This window comes from Brachyistius frenatus, unplaced genomic scaffold (genome assembly GCF_029030835.1).
Source record: "Brachyistius frenatus isolate BFR_SWC_R1_liver_20210118 unplaced genomic scaffold, ASM2903083v1 Contig_39, whole genome shotgun sequence".
Lineage (NCBI taxonomy): Eukaryota > Metazoa > Chordata > Actinopteri > Embiotocidae > Brachyistius > Brachyistius frenatus.
The window spans coordinates 1,235,809-1,259,362 of NW_027210638.1; the positions used below are offsets into that span (position 1 = coordinate 1,235,809).

The 23,554-nt window shown below is 38.0% G+C and overlaps 1 protein-coding gene across 3 annotated transcripts in view; it reads left to right on the plus strand.

Annotated features, from left to right (window-relative positions):
* Positions 1-745: 745 nt before the first annotated feature.
* LOC138622825 (leucine-rich repeat-containing protein 4C-like) overlaps positions 746-23,554 on the plus strand; it is a 157,507-nt gene continuing 134,698 nt past the window's right edge. For all 3 annotated transcript variants that reach the window (XM_069701907.1, XM_069701908.1, XM_069701909.1), the window contains exon 1: positions 746-1,436. The gene's annotated coding sequence lies outside the window, so the exon portion shown is untranslated. The remainder of the gene's footprint in view (positions 1,437-23,554) is intronic.

Sequence of the window (23,554 nt, forward strand, 5' to 3'; positions counted from 1 at the left end):
TAATTTACATAGGCCCTCATGATTATATCTTCACATTGTTAATTCTGTCTGACCAAAATTCTATTTGTAATAATTTATAAAAGCAGCTAATATAAATGTTTTGAGGTTGGAAGCCATACATTTTTCATTTTAAACTTGTATTATCGGTTAAAATAGGTTCCTTCCCTTTTTTTCCAAGTCAAGTCTATTCACTGATTCCGACTTTTCCGTGTGCTTGGAGGTTTGGCTTTTCCATTTTCATCAGCAGGGACAGAGATGTTAAAACTAGTTACATTATGCAAAGATGCAAAATCAAACCGGGATTCCTCAAGACCTGTAACATCAAAAACAAACTTAATTCCACTTTCTTAGATTTTTGTTTTTGTTTTTTGTGGGAAAAGCTTGCAGTCCAGAGTTATAGCAATGCTCACAAACTGCTCAGTCCACTGGAAGTAGGGCTGATCACAAAAAGCAAGTCGGGGATCTAGAGATCATCTACTCCGTCCAAACCCCTCATTCACTCTGACTTAAGAAAAGAATAATCAAATTGAAGAGGCACAATCATGTCTTTAAGGAAGACATCTTATTTGTATTCTACTGAGTGTCCTTGCGTGTGACTGAGCGCAAGTGAGCGAACAAGAGAGAGCAAGGAGGGAGGAGGGCAGAAAGAGGGAGGGAGTGCATGAGAGAGGGGAAGGATGAATCTAATGCATTGCAGCAGAGAACTGTGACAGACCAGGCATTTATTTGAGCAGAGACTGCTGCTGTAGCAGGGAGGACGCAGCAGCAGCGGAAGCAGCAGCAGCAGCAGCAGCACTCAGTGCCTCCGCCACAGCTGGAGACAAGGTGGACGCGAAGAGGCATGGGGGATACACACTGGGAGCACAACAGCTCTCAAATGCTGCCACCAGTGTGATTTATGGAATACTATATTGGCTTTCCCAGCTTTGCATTGCAGCATATCAGTTTCCATTTCCTTCTGATACTCTTCAGTCCATCTATTACTCTTTCCTCTGGCTTGATTTGAAAGGAATATTCATGCCAACGGAAAGCATGGCTTGAATGATAATTAGTGCCTGTCTCTTTACAGGTCAGACATTAGTACCAGGAGAAGACTGAAGAGGCATTCAGCACATTAAGCGAATCTCCTGAGTACTCCTCAGTATCTCCCATGTGGTTTTACCACAGCTCTGTGTCTCCTCCAGTGGGAAATAGTCAGAGGAATTCTTACATATGTACATATGAGAAGTTGTGCGCCAAACAGGCCTCAGCCTTTCTTTCTTTGTTTTTTTTTAACCTTTTTTCTGTGTAGTGTAGTAACAAACAAGACGAGAAAAAGAGGAGCAAAAGTAAATTTGCTTTATAAGAAGGAAAAAAAAACCCAGCTAGAAAGTTCTTCACTTCATCGTGCAGAGACGTGTTGAGAGATGCCCAGGACTAACATGTGAAAGACACTGGTGAGTGACTCTGGTTTCCAACTTCTATCCAACCCTTTTCTGGCTGGTGAGACATTCATATGTGGATTTTCATTGCAGATAACAACATTGACAAAGTTCATGTTACAGAGTAAATATAAAAATGCACAAGACCGGGTGGATTTAAAACTTTTTCCGTTAGTCTGCATTATTTTTAATTTTATTGCATCACAAAAAAGTCTATTTGTTGTCATCCTGGTAGTCCAGGCTGCAGAGGTTAATGCATTACTGTTACACTAACATAAAACCGACAGGCCAACTGTCACATGGCCAGGCTTCTCCACCTAAATCAACTTCTTGTAATTTCGTTGCTAAGCTACAGTTCACTTCTGCGAGAGTAATTATGCTACCTGTCAACGGTAACATGATTTACCATGTTTGGACATCAGAATAATTCATAACTGTGGGTTTGAGAGCTTGTGTTGAACAGTTATGTCCAGATACATGATGGAAATATCTGTTTGGCTTTCCCTACAAAGTTGTCTGCACATGGCTTGTTGAATTGTATTACTGCACTGTTAGGGATGTGCATTGTGGGTCACTTGTCAAATCACACGGTTCATTATAGAAGAAGAATAGAAGAAGCTTTGCCCTCAGAGAGATGGTAATTGTCTCTCTGGGAAAAAGGTGCCTCCATTCTGCTTTTTTTAGCTTCACGAGGAAGCTCATATTCAGGCAACTTGATGTCAATCACAGGTCCATGCCACTTGTTCAGTCTTTTCTAACCTCTAACTATGTAAACTGTAATTACACATTACCACAATTGTGAAGTACTAAACAGACTGAGAATCATACACTGGTGGCCTGTGTCCTAGAGGACTGGAGTACTGTTGGTGGGCGGTTTCTATTTACTGCAAACACACTCCTCTGTTACCCAAAGGCCTGTTGAAATAAGAGGGAGCATTGCGCACTCATTTAAAGCACGCCACCCGTCTGTTTGTATGCAATCACTGCCTCTGAAATGCTGGACAAGTGCTGTACCCCTGACAGAGCATGTGGTGATGAGCGAGTGTGCACAACCCTTGATGCCACTTGTGATTCTTGAAGCAGTGAGGTGACGATGAAAGACTGGTAATTGCTGCTGATTAAGATATTAGAAAAAGCATTCAGCCATGCATAATGAAATTATATGTGTCATCAAAATCAGAACAAACATACTTCATTTAGTTCAATTGATAAAGTCCTTTGCAACAAGATGGGATCACTTGAAAAAGTGTACAGAATTTGAGTCATTCACTCACCATTCATTATGGTACGATGTGTTGCATCTCATTGTGCTAAACAACGCCGTGTCTGCCTGAACTGAATGCATGAATGATTGTGGCAGTGTAGCAATATTGCAGTCGTCACACATGGCTTGTTATGGCTCAGTTTGTACTGCTGCTTTCAGTTGCAAATACTCTACACACTAGGGCAAAATAATACAAGATTGCATAATATTGGTTCTATTTTCTTCTTACAAACCCAAACTGCACTAAACCAGCAGCCCTGTGGGGAGCTGAGCATGCCAGCGCTGAACAATAGACTGTCAGCCATTCTTTTGAAGCTTAATCCAGCACAAATCCCACACCAAAAACATTAGTCTCAGTAGCAAGCATATGTGCCATATATTATTGAACAAGGAAAACAATAGGAACAGCATCAAAAACAAGTTAGAAACAGAAGCACACTGGTGGACCTCTAGAGTGATCCACAGCTGGCTTCTACCTAAGTCTACTGATGTGTACTCGTGTTACAACACTGACAACGACAAACCAAGTACTTCACATACATTTACTGAAATCACAGATTTGTTGTACTTCAGTTTTGTTTTATTTCTACAGACTTATCTGATAGAGTTTATTCTACCTATTTAGTTAAGTAAAATAGTTCAGTCAACTGTTATCAGAATGTTGTTAGAAAGTGATTTTTTTTAACAAACAAAAAATTTAAATGCCAATTCTTCTGGTTATGATAACAGAGACCCATCAATATAATTACTAAGATCGTGGGATATGAGACGATAAAGTCCAATTTTATTTTGTAAATAAATCAACAGTGTAAAGATCATCTTAAACACTTGGTTTCAAGATAAAACTAAAAACGCACCAAAACACAACAATTCCTCATTACAACCGCCAGTTAGAACAATGATGACTTCAAATTTCAAACTTCAATTTGACCATCTGACCTTTCTCTTATACCTAGTTTTGTTAAACCTCGACATCAATTGCATTACATAATTGCAGCTTCTCCAATAAGATGGTTTGCTGCTGTTTTTAGGTTTACATCATCGTAAAATGATTATCTTTGGGTTTGGGTCTGTGGATTGGACAAAGTATTGTGATGATGTCGGTTTGGTATCTGTGAAATTGTGATTAGTGTCCTGTTCTCTCTGTGTTTTACTTCCAAAGTGTTAACATAGATAAACAGCCAGCCAAACTCCTTTTCAAGAGCCAGGAATGCAAGCGTGCTTGTTCCTTTAATAATTTCATACAAATTTAAGTCAGGTTGACAATGTTGAATTGGAGTGAAACTAGAAAAGAAAATACACAAACATCTTAATTGACTACAATATGAATAACGGATAAATATAAACAGCCTTATGTTCACATATACCTTGAAATCCTAACAAAAGTCACCATTCCTAATCATTCAACCAATGAAGAACATAAGACACTTGCAGCCTTTGCTTTCTGAGGTATATACGCAAAGGATTACTGTGGATTAAACATGGGATGCCACACAGCTGATCATTCTCCCTGCAGTTTACAGCTCTCAACTTCCTACTTCCTGCTTCTCACTCCCTGCTTTATCACAGGTGTCAAAATAAAAGCACCACACCTATTTATGCATGAAACAATGAAAACACATTTCAACAGTTAACTTAAACAATTCTTCAACATATAAACATATTCAGGGCAGAGCAATTCGAATTTTTCACTATGTTTTAGTGTTTCATGAGCCAAACATTTAAATGAGAGAATTATTGTCGAATTAATCAATAGTGGAAATAATTATCAGTTGCAGTTTTAGTTTAAAAACATCTGACAAAAGATGTTTCTTGCCTCATTCATCTTCTATGAAGGAATGTGTCTGTGTTCCCATTAGGAATGACGACAACTAAAATGACTACTCCAAAAATATAAACATGAATTATATAAATCGAAGAAGTGTGTGTTTGTGTGTATGTGGATTGATGTATATAATCGTGTAAGTGTGGGACTTATTGCTGCCTCTCTCCTTACAGTGGGATCTTTATTCTCATACAAATAGATAATAAGTTGTGTATCTGTGGTTAGAATGTATAATAAAGTCACTCTGCAAGCTTTTGACCTGATCCTTCGTGAGGTGTGGAATTCATTCAGTAACTTTCTTCTCAGTCTAGACCTGTGGGTTATTCTGCATGCATCTCAGTGCTTATCTATACACTACACTCTCCCCTGTTGAACAGTAAAGTGGCAGGTATCGCGGGCTGTCAGAGCTGGAGACAGCAAGAGCGAAAGAGGAAAGTGACCTCCTCACTCATCTGTGCCGTGCTGATGATGTTGCTCTTGCCGGCTTGGCAGTTTTGTATTGTGGATCTGCTGCGGGGAAGTTTGTGCAGTTTAAACTGGAAGCTTTGAATGGCGCTGTCACTGCAAAAGATGGTGAAAATGAGAACATTTAACCTTTATAGACTGATATGTTTCTCTGAGAATAGCACAGCCTGGTATAAATGGTCTATTGCAAATACGGGGCAATATTATAATGTCATCTCATCAAGCAAGAGCTTGGTATATAGTTATTGACAGACAGCTCAAAAGTCAGGTTGACATTTATTTGCATATATCTTCTGTATATAGTTTATTTACACATCGTGGTCCAAAAGTCATATTTCCATATATAACTGGAATGTAACCATAAAGATATTGGGATTGAGACACATTTAAAAGCACAAGACATTATGACATGTAAAATGACAAAAACATATTTAAGATGAGACAGAATATCTACAGCATTCAAATTAAGGCAAATTGGTGGGATTGACTCCTTTGTTCAATCAGATTTTCTTATCTTCCATCAAAGCATGCCTTCAGATGATTTCATTTTTTTCATCAAAGGGTTGTTCAAGTAAGTCTAACCGAAGCCATTGTTCGAATGTTACAATTATGGCTGTACCTCAACTGCCAAGTAAAGCATTGCTTACTAAGTAGTTTTGATCATGCAGATATGGCATCAGAACTAAGTGAAAGTGTCAGAAGCCACATTGTTACTCTAAACAAAGAGGGGCTTGCTCAGTATTAAATCATGGTCAGTTGATGGCACTCTATAACACTTTGCCAAAACTAGATCAGTTGTACAAGTAGAATCAGACAGACCAAAAGTGAGCAGCCCATCAGAGGACCAATAAATCAAGCTTTGTTCACTGAGAGATAGAAAAGTACTTTCATCACAGATACAGAATTTGCTGAAGAAAATAAAAGAAAAGAAAGAAGAAAAAAGAATGCAAGACTCCAATCAGCAGAAGTCCTGTCAAGAGGCCTATATAGCTGTGGTCTCAGAGGATGAGTAGCGGTCTCTACATCACTTCTCAGGAGGGGAAACAAGGCCAAAAACTTGGGGCAAACTAATACTAGCATTATATTGATCGATTGAATGCCACTGCTAACCTAAAGTGCCCATACAGGGAGTAATGTGAGGTGGATTCCACAGGAGTGAAGGTTGTGCTGGTGGAACTAAATTTCATGTCGAAAGTCGGCATTAAATTCCTGTCACAAAAAAAACACATTTTGTTTTTTTCTGTAAGCAAGCTCTTTCCTTCCTCTTTTCCAAAGCAATGATTATGTGTGGAAAGCGGCGATTTTTAAAAACATTGCCAGGGTAACAAAATACTGCAATTTGGGCATTTACACAATTGTCCAGCGTACATCAAAAGGTTGGCCCAAAACCCTGCAGTGAAACTCAGACAACTAAGGAAAACTACAACTGAAGAGATATATAGTTTAAAGAAATAAAGTTTACAGTGTAACAGCAATTTTACATAAATGGTCAAACGGCCTGTGAAACTGTATTGTGCTTCAACAAACATAATGTTTTTAACACGTTGGCCAGATTGCTAATTCGAAATCTAAACTAAATGAAGCATGTTTGGAATCTTAACAATCCAATAGGCGAGGTCCTCCCTATGCTAATGCATAAAGGTCTCTTCCCCAAGCATCCTCTGTACCTGCTGCCATCTGGAGAAGACATTTGAGAGCGTGGGCATGTCTGCACAGGTCAGGTCTGCCCTAATTAGTATTTTATCATAATTACAGTGAGACTGCAGACTGACAGCTACATTTAAATGGGTGCAATGCTGCAGGTAGACAGTCACTGAATGGATGGAAATATCATCCTATCATAGTGGGAGATATGATTTAATACTGGTAAAAGCTGAATAGAATTGCAGACATGACTGTAAGAGGTGTTTTTTAATTGCAGCTGCAAATGGAAAACATGCTGTGAAAAATGAATACATTTTAGGAAAAAAATAATTGACAGAAAAAGCTGAGTCATTGATTCCAAAATTGTGGGGCCATAATGGGTGTGTATCACTGAGAGATTTCATGTTTTTTTTGTGTGTTTTTTTTAAATTTCCAATTGAGAATGCGTCCTCAGATAGTCAACCCATGGATTTTTGTTTACCTTCTGACAAGGAGATACACAGAAGCTTTGAGGATGATGAGAACTAAAGGAAGCACTGAAAACACAGTGAAGTCCACAGAAACATCAAAATGTAGCTTACTTTGGCAATACAGCACAACAAGCTTACTTGACAAGAGTGTTAAGACAGCCAGAATAAGCAAAGGGAGTTGTGCTTAGTCTGAGCTAGGCCAACAGAATCCCCTTTAACATACATTCTCTTGTTGATTTAGCAGAAAAGCACAACAAACAGGACTTGTATATGACAGTTTTATTATCTTAGAAGAGAAAACTAGACCGAAGCCAAATTCTTCAAATCTTAATAAGAAAAGTGTCTTCTTATTTTGATAGGTAGTAGCTTATCTACAGACTGAGTATTGCTCAGTCTCTTATGAAATCAAGCAATGTAAAAGTAGACAAGTATAGCAATGTTTATAGAATGTCTGACAAGTGGATGCAGCTGTCTAATTTTGGCAACCAGAGTTAAATACAATTCTGGCACAGTGTGGCACAATCTGGAAAAGGGAATGAAAGCAGGGTGGATACATTGTTAGTGGGAGGAATATATTATCAGCAGATGAAGTTGGAGCAGGATTTCATAGTGTCCAATCACATTACCTCTTCTCATCCCCCTTAAAAGCAGCTGACAGTTTCTTAATGGGCCAGGCACAAAGTCCAGATCTGCATCTAGCATAATGATTTTCCATATTCCAGGAGGTGCAAGGAACTCAAAAACAGACATACAAGTTTTTACAGTATATAGCTTCCCTGCATTAGTGATTTAAATTGGCAATGTTTGGTACATGAAGGGCTGTTCATGTTGAGAGAGTAATGGAAGGTAGAAGGTAGAATTATATTTGTTGCGGTTCAAAATTGTAGTTTAAACCCAAAACAAACAAATGTGTTTAGATTTTTTATTTTGGGGTGTTTTCACAGTTTTTGTGCATCATTTTAGTTTGCTACAAGACAAATATGACCAAACAACAATTAACCTCCAGATATACAAACATTTTTGATTATATTCCATCACTGCTTGATGAGATAACAAATGAATCAGAGCCTAATTGGATGCAGTGGCCATGCCACTGCAGTATTTATGAATCCTCTGGCAGCCTGTCATTTCTTGGCTTTTGGCACAGCTACAGAGGAGAACTGCAACCTGCTCTCTCATCTACAATGTTCGTAATGGCTCCACACATATGTTTAGCTAATGTGCATCATTGTGATTATGCCCTTAAATTGTAAAGGTATCCCTTACCACAATATCAGCCCAGCAGTAACATCTACATAAAGACAGTGCATGTTCATTTTTTGAAAGCAAACAGGCAATTTTCTGAGAGTAAAAGGTTTCACTAGCATGACAATAATGAAAACTTTAATGAAAATATTGATGACATCGTAATAAGTTTGAATAACTACTGTGATATGTGTTATATTAGTCCTCTGGCAGAATGTCACAAATATTGCCAGTTTTTCTTATATTAGGGTCAGACTGCCAGCCGACGGCCACATGTAAGCACTGTAAGATATTGTAATGAGGCTTGGAAAGTCATTCATTTCTCAGTAGAGGACTGCTAACAGCTTGAAACATATGGAGGGAAAATCGCAAACCAGTGTTGCTGGCAATTCAGCAGTGATTATTAAGGAACACCTGTTTGGCTGGCTGGCAAGGCGACTCAGGGTCCCGCTGAATAGCAGCAGGCTAATGAAGGTCTTCTCAGTTTAATTGTTCGGGCTATAAATAGTGAGGGATAGAGGGATAGAGCCCGGCACCTCTCTCACACATTTTTTTTTCTGCCATACATACAGTGAATGAGCTATTAGAGGTTTGTTGTTGTGGTTTCAGAATATAGCAGAAGAGGGAGGCACTCATGTAATTGCCAACATTAGTAATTACAAAAGAGTAATTAACAGTAAACTGTAAAATTTAACCTTGCTGAGAGGACACATGCTTAGAGTGAGGGTTGAGGTTTTTTTTTTAAATTATGAGGGAGACTAATCATCTCTAAATCTAAAGTGTTAGGTATGTTAAAGTTAATAAAAAATAAAACTGCATTTGATTATAAATTAAATTGCGGCCAAGGCATAGTAAATGTATTTCTCATTAGCAATTCAAATCATGGCCAAAGTGATTTATTCTTGTGTTGGCCTACGAAGCCCTCAGCTCTATTGCTCTTGCTCTGACAGGACTTCATTTTAGGGAAAAATCAAATGTAGAACGCATCACTAATTGCAACATTACCCACAACTATATCTCCAAATGACTCTGACAGAAGAACTCAATGAATCAGAAACATCTGATTTGCGGTGAAATCGTGTTTAAACCATTGCCACTGCAGTGTGCACCATGCTGTTCAGGGGTCACCTTCATTGATGTTGTTCAAATGAGTTTGGCTGGCAATGTTTTCCAGGTCAACTTTTTTTTGAGAGAGGGATGAGTGATAACTTTCGCAAGCCTTAAAGTTTCAAAGCTCATATGAAAAGAATGATGTTATTAACATTCTTTTTTGAGGAGCCAAACAAACAAAGAACAATTATTTTAAAAGGACTGTATTCCTATGAGATCTAATAGTTCACGGATACATATTTTACACAGAAGATCTTTTAAATTCCTTTTTTTATTTTTTACATTAGACAGATATAATGTAAAGTACACAGAAGAAACATAAATTTAAGAGAGGTATGAGGTGATTAAAATACTAAGTTGGCGCTATCAATCAATAGTTATTTGAGGGTGGTCAACTTCAGAGCTGAAAAGTTGTTAATGGAAAATATAGCTACCAGCTAAATATAGTGTAATCACTTATTTTCCTGTTAGTGTCGTGTTTTTTGTACAGGGTTCCTGACAAAAAAACATCAAAAACTAAACTAAACTGAAAGAGAATATCTATAAGAGTCACTGAAACTCAATTCGCAAGTAAAGAAAAAAGACTGTGTCACCAGAGTCCATCATCGCCTGAGCAGCGGCAGTAAAGTTAATGTCACCTTGCCTGTGCTTGTGCTCAGAAATGAGGCAACCAGTATGGCCCACAGTGTCAAAAGCAAGCATGATTATTATAATATATGCAGGGTCTGTGCCTGGACTGAGACCAATTGCCCCACTGATTCACCGGGAACATCCACCAGTGTCACACATTACTGCAATACAGATGAATACGCAACCACTTTACTAATCATGGCCCTGAGACCACAGGCATGTTACGTACAGTTACCAAGAACCAGAGCTTTCAGGTGATTAATGTTGCATTCAGCACATCCTTTTCGTGAAAACTGAGTTGCAAGTTAACATATAGGACAACTTTGGAAAAGGCACATGGCAAAGAAAACCGAGTCAACCAAGTGATAAACCGAATAGCCATAGAGCAGTTTTCAAGCAGAGAATTTAATTACGCTAAAAATATATGGTCTGCATGGTACTGTGTTTACATGTATTCAAAAATAACATACTGAGATAATTAAACTACCACAGCAACTGCTATTTTCCAAAGTCCTATATTTTAGATTTATATTTGTAACCTTTTGAAAAAAAAAAAAAAAAAAGCAATGAAAAACGTTTTCCAAGTTAGACAACCTGTCAGCAGAGTTTCAAAAAGAAAGATGAAAAGAAATCAGTTTGTATGCAGTACTTTAACAACAGATGAACAGAGTAAAGAGAGTGAACTCCATACTTTACTGTTGTCAGCTATAACACCCAGCTGATCAAAATGCATTAATATAGCACTTTTGGTCAAAGCACTTTGCAACTTGCTTCACACTCAGCCATTCACACATCGTTACAAGATGCTGGTTTGATCCTCAGGAGAAATCTGGGGTTTAGGAAATGGTCTCTTGCCCCACACATGACCATGAAGTGGATTGAACTGCCAACATTGTAATTAGTCAACATCCTGCTCTACCTCCTGAGCCACAAATGCAAGAACGAATCGAAGATTTCTTTCAACGTACAATTTTATTTTCTATGTGACAGTAAAATGATGTCGTGATTAATTACTCACGACTAAAGTATATGATTGTGTTTTTGGGGTAACATTTAAATGGATTAATGTTACCATGTACAAATAACCCGGTTAAAACCCCCGGTTTTTGGGTGTGTGTGAATTTTCACATGTAACACAGTGCCTCCTATTCCTAAAATTTACCCAAGATCACTGTTGATGTTTTGAAATGCAGCATATTAGGTTTGGGGGAATGAAAGGAACTACTGTATAATGCACAATAACAAAATCAAGGATCAGTTGAATGCGAGTGAAAACAAGAGTCTATTATATCCACTAGAATATGAAACAACACACACACACACACACACACACACACACACTCAAATATGCAAACACACTCAGCAAAAACATGACTAAAGGATGAAATGCTGTCTAATGCTGTTCTGTGTCAGCCCTGACCCTGAACATTCTCCAACAATCTTTTTTCTCAGGTTTTTGGTGCTGTATTATGCATGCGCTTTAAACATGCAGGGCTGTGTGAAGCCAGTTTGCATTCCCTTTGATGTTCACTTCTCTCTTTCTGTCTCCTGATGCAAGTGTATTATTGTCCTACATATATGAGGCATACTATACTTAACTGTGTAAATATGCAACATCATAGTTTTACAACAGTTTCATCTTAAATTAACATTCTTTGGTGACAACAGCAATGAGGAAAATTGAGTCATGATAAATGAAACAAAATAGTGAAGGTGCCATTTCACTCTGGTAATCTGAGTCGCTTTATGCCTGTGCAACATTTCATATTTGTTTCCAAAGTCTATCAAACCAAGATTGTAGATTATTTTTTCTGCACACAACGAGGAACTCGTAGCCAAACTCTAAACAGTGTTTACAAGAAGGATTTTATTTGGGGAAAAAAAGCATTGCTCTGCAATGAGTTGAGACATCAAGTTATTTCCTTACTACTTTCATTAGGAAAAAAAAAATCAATTCAAGATATGACCAACAGAGAACAAATTGAATGACTAAAGCAGGCAGGAAGCTTTCTGTCCTCCTTTGTTTTCTCACTCACTCTGTGTGCAGCATGGTATGTTTGTGTGTGTGTGTGTGTGTGTGTGTGTGTGTGTGTGTGTGTGTGTGTGTGTGTGTGTGTGTGTGTGTGTGTGTGTGTGTGTGTGTGTGTGTGTGTGTGTGTGTGTGTGTGTGTGTGTGTGTGTTTTGGCTGGTGTCGTGTAAAGGAGTTGCTGGCAGGCAGTGGGAGTCAGATTTAAAAATGGCCTATGCCTCCTCTTCAAGCTCCCGTCAAACGCGAGAGTTTGCAAAAGTGTCACGAAGAACAGGAAGCTAAATATCTCCAGCTTCTGTGTGGGAGAGAATAAATACATGGCAAATTGCAAAGTGTGCCACAGGGTATTTTCTGTCACCAGTGGAGGAGTGTATGATGTTAAGCAAAATGCCTCAGGAAACTCAAAATACGATACTCCAAACATAAGGGTCTGGAGGACTTAGCACACATTTCCCACTTTTTGTCACCACAGGCATCTCCTAATGCTGCTGCAGAAATTAGATTACACATTTAAAATTATTTTCTTTTTTTCCCCTTTGTTTGTTTGTTCATTAGATTATTTGTGAATTGTTACATTGCAGCTTTCTTTAATGTTTACCTGCCACAGGTTGGTTAATGAACAGAAGGTTTTGCGGATAATATAAACAAATATGAACCGATCATGACTTATTTCTGCCATAGTAGATTTGAATTCTGACAAAAACAATTGAGCAGTTATTGGTATTTCATTCATACCACACAGCAGGTAATGTTTTCTTCTTAGCATTTGATTAAAGTGTCAACACTTTAATGTTAAGGTAATTCAAATATGTATGTCCTCTAAAATAAGGAGCCTAGGAGAATTTTAAATCGTGTAAATTATTATTTTAGGAACAGGTAGTAGTATTTGCACACTACAATTGTCATAATGTATAAATTGTATGTGGTATTTATGTAGATTAAGTATAACAAAATTACATAAAGGCCTGTTTAGATTGTAGATCATAAAAAAGATGATTTAAAAGAAGGAAAAAAAAACCTCCCATCCTCCGAGATCTTTGCAATAAACACTTTTCAGAACAATGAGGCACAGCGAGCTTGAGTCTGTGTTTGTGTTACTTTCTGTATTTTCTGAGGAATTTCATTCATCTTCTGTGTATGTTTTATTCTGTTTGAATATACACGTTTCATTGAAGGAGAGAAACAAAGATACACATGAGGGGAAGAGCATGTACAGTACATAGCTGCTAAAGCCTTGACTAATTAAGCTTTAATCTGCACCCATTTTCACACTGAATTTAGAGCCAAGCCTACTCCAGGGAATCCAAGGGGTTTCACTACTGAGCCAAAGATTGCCCTCTTGCTTCATGACGAACACACAAACTGAGCATAACCATACGTATCAACGCATCTATTTTTCAAATGTTGCACTTTGTGTGTTTGAAGAGGCTCTTTGGTTTGAATTGAATAGTTGATGAGATGCATCAATTGCAAAGGCAATACTGGCATTGTAGATGCATTTCATAAGATGTCTTTTTCTGACAGCAAACACAAGATACAGTCATCCTCACGCACGTGAAATGTATGAATGTGCGTGATAGTATGAATCACCAGTTTGTATCATCACATTAAGAGCATCCAATTGTGATTATGGTTGTGCAGTGGGAATCATGTCAGCTCAAAGATTTTCTACAGTAGCCTATGCCATTGTCACAATGGGACTTTTGGACATAAAAACAACCACCAGATTGTTCTCATTATTATGAGTTTCAACAAGATCTGTAAATTACAAGTCCAATTATAAGACAGCTTATTTCCTTTTTACAACTGATATGTTTACATTATTCTAAACACAGAAATAAGAGGTAAAAACACTCTTAGTTGAAATAATTAACTTAATAATTAACACTAAAATGCAACAAATCTCTTTGAAGCCAATTATTGAAGTAGCAGAAGGTTTTTTTTGGTGCTAAAAATGATAGTACCACTATTGACTAGAAAAGGCTGCAAGGATCTGCCCTGTCTATAAGAGTGGAATAATAATGCATGGTTTCTCTCCAGGTAACAATCTCCCACATCCTTCCGTCTCCTTAAACCATCCTGTAAGTCATGATTGAACGATGGTTTGACATTTGGAAGTTCTGAGAGTAAATCAACTCAGGTGTTATAGAGATCATCCACTGCTTGTTGTCCCTGCACTATTGTCTTTAGTACTCCAGACAGTGCGAGAGTGATTCTGACATCCTGCTGTGTATGCCACTACCAGCAGAAAAGACCTCAAGGCCAAGTGATGAAGGGTTGTTTAAGGTTTAGCTGCCAATCTGTGATACCAAGTCTATTTCTTTTAGCTGAGTTAGAACTAAATGACACGACAACCTGCACCTATTTTTCACCTAATCCTCTGACATCCCAAATAGAGTAATGTGTGGATGAAATACTCTGGTATCATTCTGCTTCTTTGTCTGTCTCTCCCTGTGAATGTAGCAGTAGCCACGTTGGTGCAAAAGACCAAGGCTGACAGCAGTAGTCAGGGGTACTGACCGAGGTACAGAGTGATGACAGAAGTTCGCTGATGTGTCATGAATAAACCATCTGATGATTAACACAAAAAAGGCAGTTTAATCTAAACTGCTTTATTCCAACAACTAAAGACACTAAAAAAAAAAAACAGCACCAACAAAAAATAGCTTGCCAAAAAGGTTGGCAAGGTCAAACTCAGCAATAAGACGTAAAGTGCAAACTGTATGTCTTCTATTCACTGGAAACAGGGCCCAACACTACTCCAAGAATTGCACAGGACCAGCTCTACACTGTCTAATAGAATTGTGACAAGCACCACGGACAGTTCCTTCACTGCTGACAGCCCCATTCAGGACATTGGAAACCTTAAAACTCATGTTTGAGGAAAACTGTTTCTCTCACAAGCCTTTAAATTCCATCTGAAATCTGGAGACTTCAATTGACTTACTTTAATAGACGGAGTCATTATAATTGTACAGTATTCTGCTGCTTTGATTTTACACAATGCAGTATGCATACACCTTCACAGTGGCACTTAATAAAAGCCACTCCTGGGTACAATAAAGGTTAGTGATTTTGTAATGTAACCATTAGGCTACTTGTCCTTCTATTATTATGATTGCAGCATTTATGACAGGAAAAAAAAGAGAAATAATTTCAGCTTTAAAAATGTTCCCAACATGTACTGCATTGTGAAACCCAATATGTCTTCATGTTAATTAATGTATGTGTTCATTCAATCACTGACTCTCAGATAGATATCCTCTATCCCCACAGCAATAACCAATTGTATATGACACTGCGACACTGAGCCGGAATCAGTCACTTGTCTATTCTCTACAAACTTGCTGAGCTGTATAGGCTGCTCTGCGTGTGTCCTTGCTCATTCACTCTGACTAGTATCTGTCCTGTTCATTATTTTGTGCATGACTTATGTACTATGGAATTCACAATTTAATGGCACCCAGATCACACAAAACACACATGGCCCAGAGCCTACTGAATTTTGAATGAAAACAAAATAGGGCCAACACTGGCAAACGAATGGCATACATTTTGAATTTAACTTTGGCAAGCTAACATCTATGCTCATTAGGCCTGTCACTTTTCCAAAACATGTTTTAAAGCAAAACCACAGGGCTTCTAAAATAAGTCAGAGAACATGACAGAGGAATTCACGATCTTGAGGCAGTCTCCTCCAAATTTTGTGCACACTTGAATGCAATTTGAAAATTATTGCAACAGAAACATTGATCTTCAAGTCTTGTTTAACATTATTAAAGAACAATCTGAGATAAGAAGATCATTTCTATTTTGTCACTTTGAGATAGAAAGAATCTCTTGTTTTTATACTGCAAAAGAAATATGACTGTAACAGTGAAGCCACAGTCTACCTGTATGTGGGTCACCATATATTCTCTTGACTCTTGTGGCCCTCGTTTCACAGAAGTAAGACATAGGGCCCGGCTGGAAAATTTGCTTTCCAGATGAGTAGAGAGAGTTTTTCTTATCCCGCACACATAAAGTATTTCAGCGACTTTCCATTCTCCAAAGGGTGCAGGATTTGTGATATATGTGCCATCTTCTGCACACGAGCTCAGACAAGGTCAACAGAGAATGCGGCAAGGTTTTGGCTTTTATTTCCCACACTTTAGCTGGCGGAGTCATGTTTAAATGTAGAATACACACAGTGCTTGTAATGCTTTTGTGTATATTCTCTATTTTAATTGAATACTTTAAGCTTAAAAACAATTTAAATTATTAAACACCTACTGTGCAGACTGGTGTGTGTGTGTGTGTGTGTGTGTGTGTGTGTGTGTGTGTGTGTGTGTGTGTGTGTGTGTGTGTGTGTGTGTGTGTGTGTGTGTGTGTGTGTGTGTGTGTGTGTGTGTGTGTGTGTGTGTGTGTGTGTGTGTGAGAGAGAGAGAGAGCTCTCTGGATATTTATTTTTAATGTATTGTATAAAGTTATGCAGCTACTGACTTGATCATACATTTTAACCCACCCCACATTTCCTCTGACTGGCTTTACCACCTGATGTTACAGACTGAGTAAGGGGAAGACTCTCCTTATTTGACCCTTTGTAGAGGGCACTAAAATGGTCTAACAGGAAATAAATCATATCAAATTGATTAATCAAAATTAATGGTTGAGACATTAGTCCAGACACAGTGTGAGCATGTTCCTACAGTTCATAAATCTGCTGTGCACCTAGCAGATGTAATCCTCCTACTCACATACTGTTTAAACTGTGCTGCAACCAAAAGGCCAAAACCATACTTCATGCCTTCTCTGTGAGCTCTGCTTGTATGGTATTGCTCATGAATATATATACAAATACTTGTTGATCAGTTGACGTGCATTTGGTGTAGCATTGCTCCACCTGCCTATATCTCGCAGCTTCAGTTTTCTTCGCTGTGATTATAGTCTGGAAACTGTGTTCGCATTAATGATTGCACAGCCACTCTGTGATGCTGAACTTAAGGTTTTTTTCTATATGTATTTGCAGTAGTGGTCGAGTTTCGTCTGGTTTTGGGGCATATGTTGCCAATTGGTTAAAGGCTGCTCCAATAGTTTTAAAAGTAACCCAAGGTTTATGCCCAGTAGGATGCTATGACTGGAAATGATTCCCTAAGTGGGGCCAGACCTAAATATTCACCTATATATTTACTATATTCACTTTGTGAACATATGGGTGTTACCTCTTGGTACCACCACACTACACTTGGTGCATTTGTTTGATAATCTAAGATTGCAATGTGCCTCAAATGAGTGTTACCAAATGATTTATCTTTATTCCTTCAAATCACTCAATATTTAATAAGGTAGGATATTTACAAACCATATTGGAGTAACATTGCATCAGCATAGAATATATGCCTTTACAGGCACGAAAACACATATTTCATGCTCCAAATTTGTCTGCTTAAAGCCATATTAAAATAGCCTCCCTGCTCTTGCAGACAGCTTAACAAATTCACAAGGTGAAACAGGGTTGAAGGCTTGTGAAGATGTTGCATCAGTCTGACTTCAGTCAGTCAAACAGCTTTTTCCTCATCCCTTGACAAACAGTTCACATGACTCTTGAATTTTGAATGAATTTTGTTGCTTTTAATTCTAATGCAGGTTCTTTCTTTTTTTAAGAGGTGTGCTGTAGTTGACCAATGGCAAATGAATTAAACCATAACAGTGTAAGATCTAATTCTTTAATGGATAAAAATAAAAATAAAAAATCTTTTAATTTGTTGTTATTTGACAGTTGGCACGGATAGAAGAAAGTTGGATGATTTGCAGTGGAGAACCTCACCAGAATTGAACAGGGGACTGAACTATCACAGTTTGCATCTCAGGCTATTGGGATGTCAAATAGATCTTGAAATCTTAAGTACTACATACCAAAAGGATTTGAGGTTCACTGCTTTACATATTTAAGCAGAGCTCTCTGGAACTACATGATGATGAAACAACAAATTAGCACTCGTTTTCGTTGTTGTTACCTTTTGTTAAAGATTTCACATACACTAATTTTAAAACTTGTTTTTAGTTTTATTTATTTGATTGCTGGCTTGTATCTTTTGTTGGACCATACCTTCCTTCCATTTCCATCCCTCCCTGGTTTATCCTGTGATCGTCTGCGTGAAGTAAGGGGGTGGGGTTGCGGTGAAATGAGAGATGTGGGGGGCATTTTCACAGCTGGAACAGATTGACATGAGCAGTGGACCATTAGGTGATGTTTGGGGAATGCAGCAGCAATATTCAGTCGGTCGAAATGTCAGCAACAGGCAGCAACACAATACTCCCACATATCGGCGCTGATCCCAGTGGGTAATGTAATAGGGCTGCGACATTTAAAAAAACAATGCCAGAGAATATCGAACAAACGAGGCTTACTGGTGAGACTCGACATGTAACTGTGATCACACTAGCTCCTTTGCCAAGTGATACGATGGCACTTTATTGTTGTTATGTGCAAGTTCTTAATTAAAGAAAGATACATTTCTGCCTGTGTGTTTTCCATAGGGACTAAGAGTTTCTGTTCTTCTGTCTGCCTGCAATAAGACACACAAAAGCACCATCAAGAAGGACACATTTTCATATGACAGTGATGAATGGCTTATGCATAGCTCTTGACTTCACAGAATACTGGTGTGTCCACATAAAGGGCTTGATGATGTGGCATGCAGTTGCTTTGTAGGAGACAGACATAATTTGCTGCTAATTATTTTCAGAGTATTGGTAAAAAAAAAAAAGAAGTGTTTCTTAAACAGGGGCAAGTATCCTAAAACCACTGTGACAATGTTCTTGCAGCACACTCCTGGCTGATTGGAAGGAAACTATTCAACCACCCTGCATTGTTTTATGACGGTGAGTTAGGGCATATTTACAATCCAGCAAATGATCATTTTGTTTGGAATATTAGAGAAGCAAGATATCGCGCATGCATGAATAGAACCTGCAGTAACATCCGTGGCTTTGCTTTCGCTGCCAACGTTACTGATGGCAGACAGAGTGTCTCCAAGGCTTCATGCTCCCATGTGAGACAGAATGAGAGAGACGGTGTCGTCTGTGAGAAAATATTTCTGTTTATCTGTCAGCACAGCTAGCCACAATAAAAGGCATTCTGTTACACACTGTTACATACTGTACATAAATGGCATGCCGCAATGCCTCCCTCGTCCTGATTGCTTCCCTCTGCACTGTCCCCTGTTGTCCCTTTTGACAGAGGGGCTTGACAGATAGTTCACAAAGACGCACAATCATTGCGTGGTAGGGACCGGGATGGAGTGTGCCCATTATTCTAAAGCAAAGCTGTCTGGCGGGGCAAGGCCTGCACGCCACATGGTGCCATGATAGATGGGGACCATTAATCAAGGCAGGACGGGGCCCTGAGATTGATGTGCAGAAATTCAAATGTTCAAGCAGCATTTGGAAGATTAAGGCTGTGTGGGCAAGGTTAGAAGGCTACCTTCCTGTTGTGGAGAAACAGGTGTAGTCCTGGAACCACTGCCCAGCGATGACACTGGATGCTCTGTCCTATAGCTGTGCTGCTTCCAGTGTTCTCATAATACTCTCCCCTGTTACATATTGATGCCCTACATTTGTCATTGTCCCAGTGATGTTCTGTCCTGGTTTACGAAGTCTTTTCAGGAGAAAGTAGGATTCCTTTTGATACAAAGCAAGGAAATGAATAGGGAATACAATGTTGTTGTAAGACAAAAAAGAAGTAAAAACTAAGAAATGCAAAGCTGTCTTAGCAGAAAGTGTGTGTGTGTGTGTGTGTGTGTGTGTGTGTGTGTGTGTGTGTGTGTGTGTGTGTGTGTGTGTGTGTGTGTGTGTGTGTGTGTGGTGGGGGAGGGGAGGAGAGGGGGGAACTTTTGAAAAATCTAAAGAAAAGCCAGTTTCGACCAACAGTATTTCATATTTGATTTTGTTTTAAGATAATTTATGATGTAAAATGCAACTGTAGATATAAAACACCATACGCTCTCAGAACACTTAAAGTTAATAGAATAATCATCATGACCTTAATGCTTATGAACTTGCTTCATGCTTCCCAGAATTACAGTACTTCCTTTGCAAGTCTATTTGGCCAACAAAGCATTATGTTCTAAATAGGTTACAGAGAAATGGATAAAGACTTTAACTCACTGCAAGTAGTCATTTTACACCCAGTTTTGCTTAGCTTCATTTGTATCTTAGTAACAACCTATATTAACTATAGCGCCCTTATCTTGCTAGAATTAACATTTGTATTAGGTCATTATTCAAACAGAAGTAGTAGCAAAAAAGATGCACATGGCAACAAAAATGCTCTTGTAAGGAAACTGTGTCAGAGCTTATGCTGCTGAATAGAAAGTTACTTTCCACCTTATGAGTGATCATAGCTGCCTTCTAACCAAGTGCACCGATACCATATAGGTTTAAGTGCATGTGGTAGGAATACAATTTTTTGGTATTATGTTTTTGCATAGATAAATGTTATATTATTATGATAATCAGATGGTGTGAATAAGTCTTGTAAGTATAACAATGACTCTGTGGCACACAAATGGGAACAAAACTAAATCAAACATCATTTAACTCTTTTTTAAATAGCTGTTTTACTTAAAGCTCATCAAGATGGTCAGCAAGCTTACATACATTTTGCAGCAAGTCTACTGTTAGAAATACTGCAAGCACAATGAAGTGAGACCTTGAAGATAAAAATGTAAAAACTGGCAGCGAGGGCATGAGATAGTATTTTGATAAAGGGACACTTTGAAGGATTTCTAATCAAAATTGATACATATTTTCGAGCTAAAGAAAATTTACAACATCATTTCAAGCATTTACAGGAATATGTATCTCAAATTTATTTCACTTTTACTATTTCTGTTTTTCTGGTGAAATTTATTGCATGTGAAATTGCCACTTATATTCTGGATGTAAATTCAATAGCAATTCTATACTTTTTTGTCATTTTCATATTAAAAGATAAATTATTTGTCCTCTTTTGAAGCTGGTCCTCAGGCAAAGTCATTTAGTTGTTCTATTTTCATCACAAAGACACAGTAATGTCTGGCCAGTCTGCTACAGAATTTACCGTTGATATTGTGGATATCAAAGGCTTTTGTTACTTACTGACCTTTAACCTAATGTCACCGTCAGGCCACAATTTTCTCTTTACCAACTTTTTGGATCATTAAAATATACTTATATATAGCAATATTCATTATTGTAATATAATGACCAGAATATTTATTGCCATTTGCTGTAGTTGATAAGTGAAATTATACTACGTGCTGTATGTAGTAAGTGCTGGTGGGGCTTTCGCTATTGCCATATCAGGAGTAGTCCATGTAGTCTATTCTGTTCCATATTCAATGAACTGACTTAGCAGCCTCTGGGGCTACAGACCTTTGGTCTTGCTTCCTTAATAACTTCTTGTACCCTATTGATGAATATGTGCACATTCACCAAGTTCAGTTACGTGTTCACATTTAAAATGAATACAAATAAATAACAGGTTCACTTCAAGAACAAAATTCTCTATAAATATTTTGTCGATTGACAAACAGTACTGTTTGTTTGTGTGTTCAACTTGTGTGTTGCAGAGCTGGTAAGACAGTTTTCTATGCTTTTTCTTCAGGCAAAATGAGTCATGTTGAAAAATACATACAGCATTTTGCATCACTGCAAATGCAGGACTCTAAAAATTTTTTTTTTTTATATCATTTCCATCTGCTGCACTATTTTTAGTCCTTGATTATATAAGACATGAGGTGTTGCTGTCGGATTATGTCCTTGTGTCATGGCCATGTTTGTGAAAATCCATCTGTAGAGCAATTTGACAATTGCTTTTGCAAAATATGAAGGAAAGAGGAACTTGGTGTCTGCAATATAAAACAATATTGCTTTGACTGCTTTAGAGGGGGAAAAAAAACAATTTTCCTCCATTCTGTTTACTTTGTCTTTTGTAGGAAATATTGTAATTCTAATCCATGACCCACAAATGTGTGTGTGACTATAAGGATCTGCGAAGGTCAAAAGTATTTCTTAGATTGTGTGAATCATAATAACGGGAGCAGATGTGACTGTTACGAGGGCATATGTAACATAACATGGCAAGTTAGAAAATAATGGATGCCTTTAGCCATGGCAGTCTTCCCTATTGGAATGACATGTAATATAAATCACTTATTATTCATTGCAAAACATTACATCCTGTCTTATAACTAGAAAACATGTGACATTTTAGAAGTATTCTCCTGTATGCTTAAAAGTTTTGTTTGTGTTATTTGTATTTTTTCTTTTAGATTTTAAAGGCCCTATGTGAAAACTTTGAACATTTCTGACTTTGGCACCCCTAGTGGTAGCGGCATACATTACAGTTTATGACATGTATTCTAGCTTGTGGTCTGGATTGCCCCAGCACATAGCTATCACTCATTTACTACCCTGTTGATTGCTTTCTGAAGTTAAAATACCCTCACCTTCATTTTATAAAGCTGCTCATTATAATCTGTTCTCGATAACAGTGGGTTATTATCAAGTAATTAGCTAAAAAGATAATCTCATCTGGGAGTGCAACCATTTATGTGAATGTGCTTATGTCAGACTAGATTTAAGTAAAAATAAATCATTATTGAGCGGTAATACTATAGATCTCTGCCGTTCCTCAATAGAAGTTTAGTAGATTTCAATGAGACATAAAGTGCACCCCTCTCCAAGTACATATTGGCTGACATTTCCAGAAAGAGACTGGAATTCCGGGTAGCACATATCTTTCAAATATGCTGCAAAAAAAAAAAAAAAAAAGGTGATCTATAATTTTCATTGCTGTTATTCATGATACAATAAGAAATATCTGCACCTCGAGAAGAAAAGAAGTATACATGTGCTAAATGTGCTCCGGGAGACTTTAGTGGTGATTCTCATCTGGGCATCCAGCTAAGGCAAGAAGCAATACAGGAATGGTAATAAAGAACAAGATAACTAGGAAAGACAGCTTGTGAATATGATTCAGAACTATGCCAGGGCCATATCCAAGCAGAAAGCAGTCATCTGGCTTTGACAAAATGAAATACATCAAGAAAGCCCTGAAAAAAATTCAGCTTTATCATTTTTATATTGTTCCCATGACAAGAAAGACCTTCAGCAACTCTAAACCCATCCACAGAAGCATCATCCCTGGCTATCTTTCCCCCAGGGAAGACTTAAGCCATTAGACGTGAGGAAGGGAGAGGGAGAGATACAGAAGGATACATAGAGGAAGAGGTTATAAAGTGAAAGCAGCCAGCACTTCTGATGAATATTTCCAAAGGGAAAGTGCAACTAAAGGTACAAACATCCATCTCTCACAAAAACAAGCCTGAGGGGATGTGGAAGGGATACGGCTGTATTCACCACAATAGGTGGAATTGATTCGACAACAATAATCTTACACGTAAGAATAGGAAGCAAACAATGAG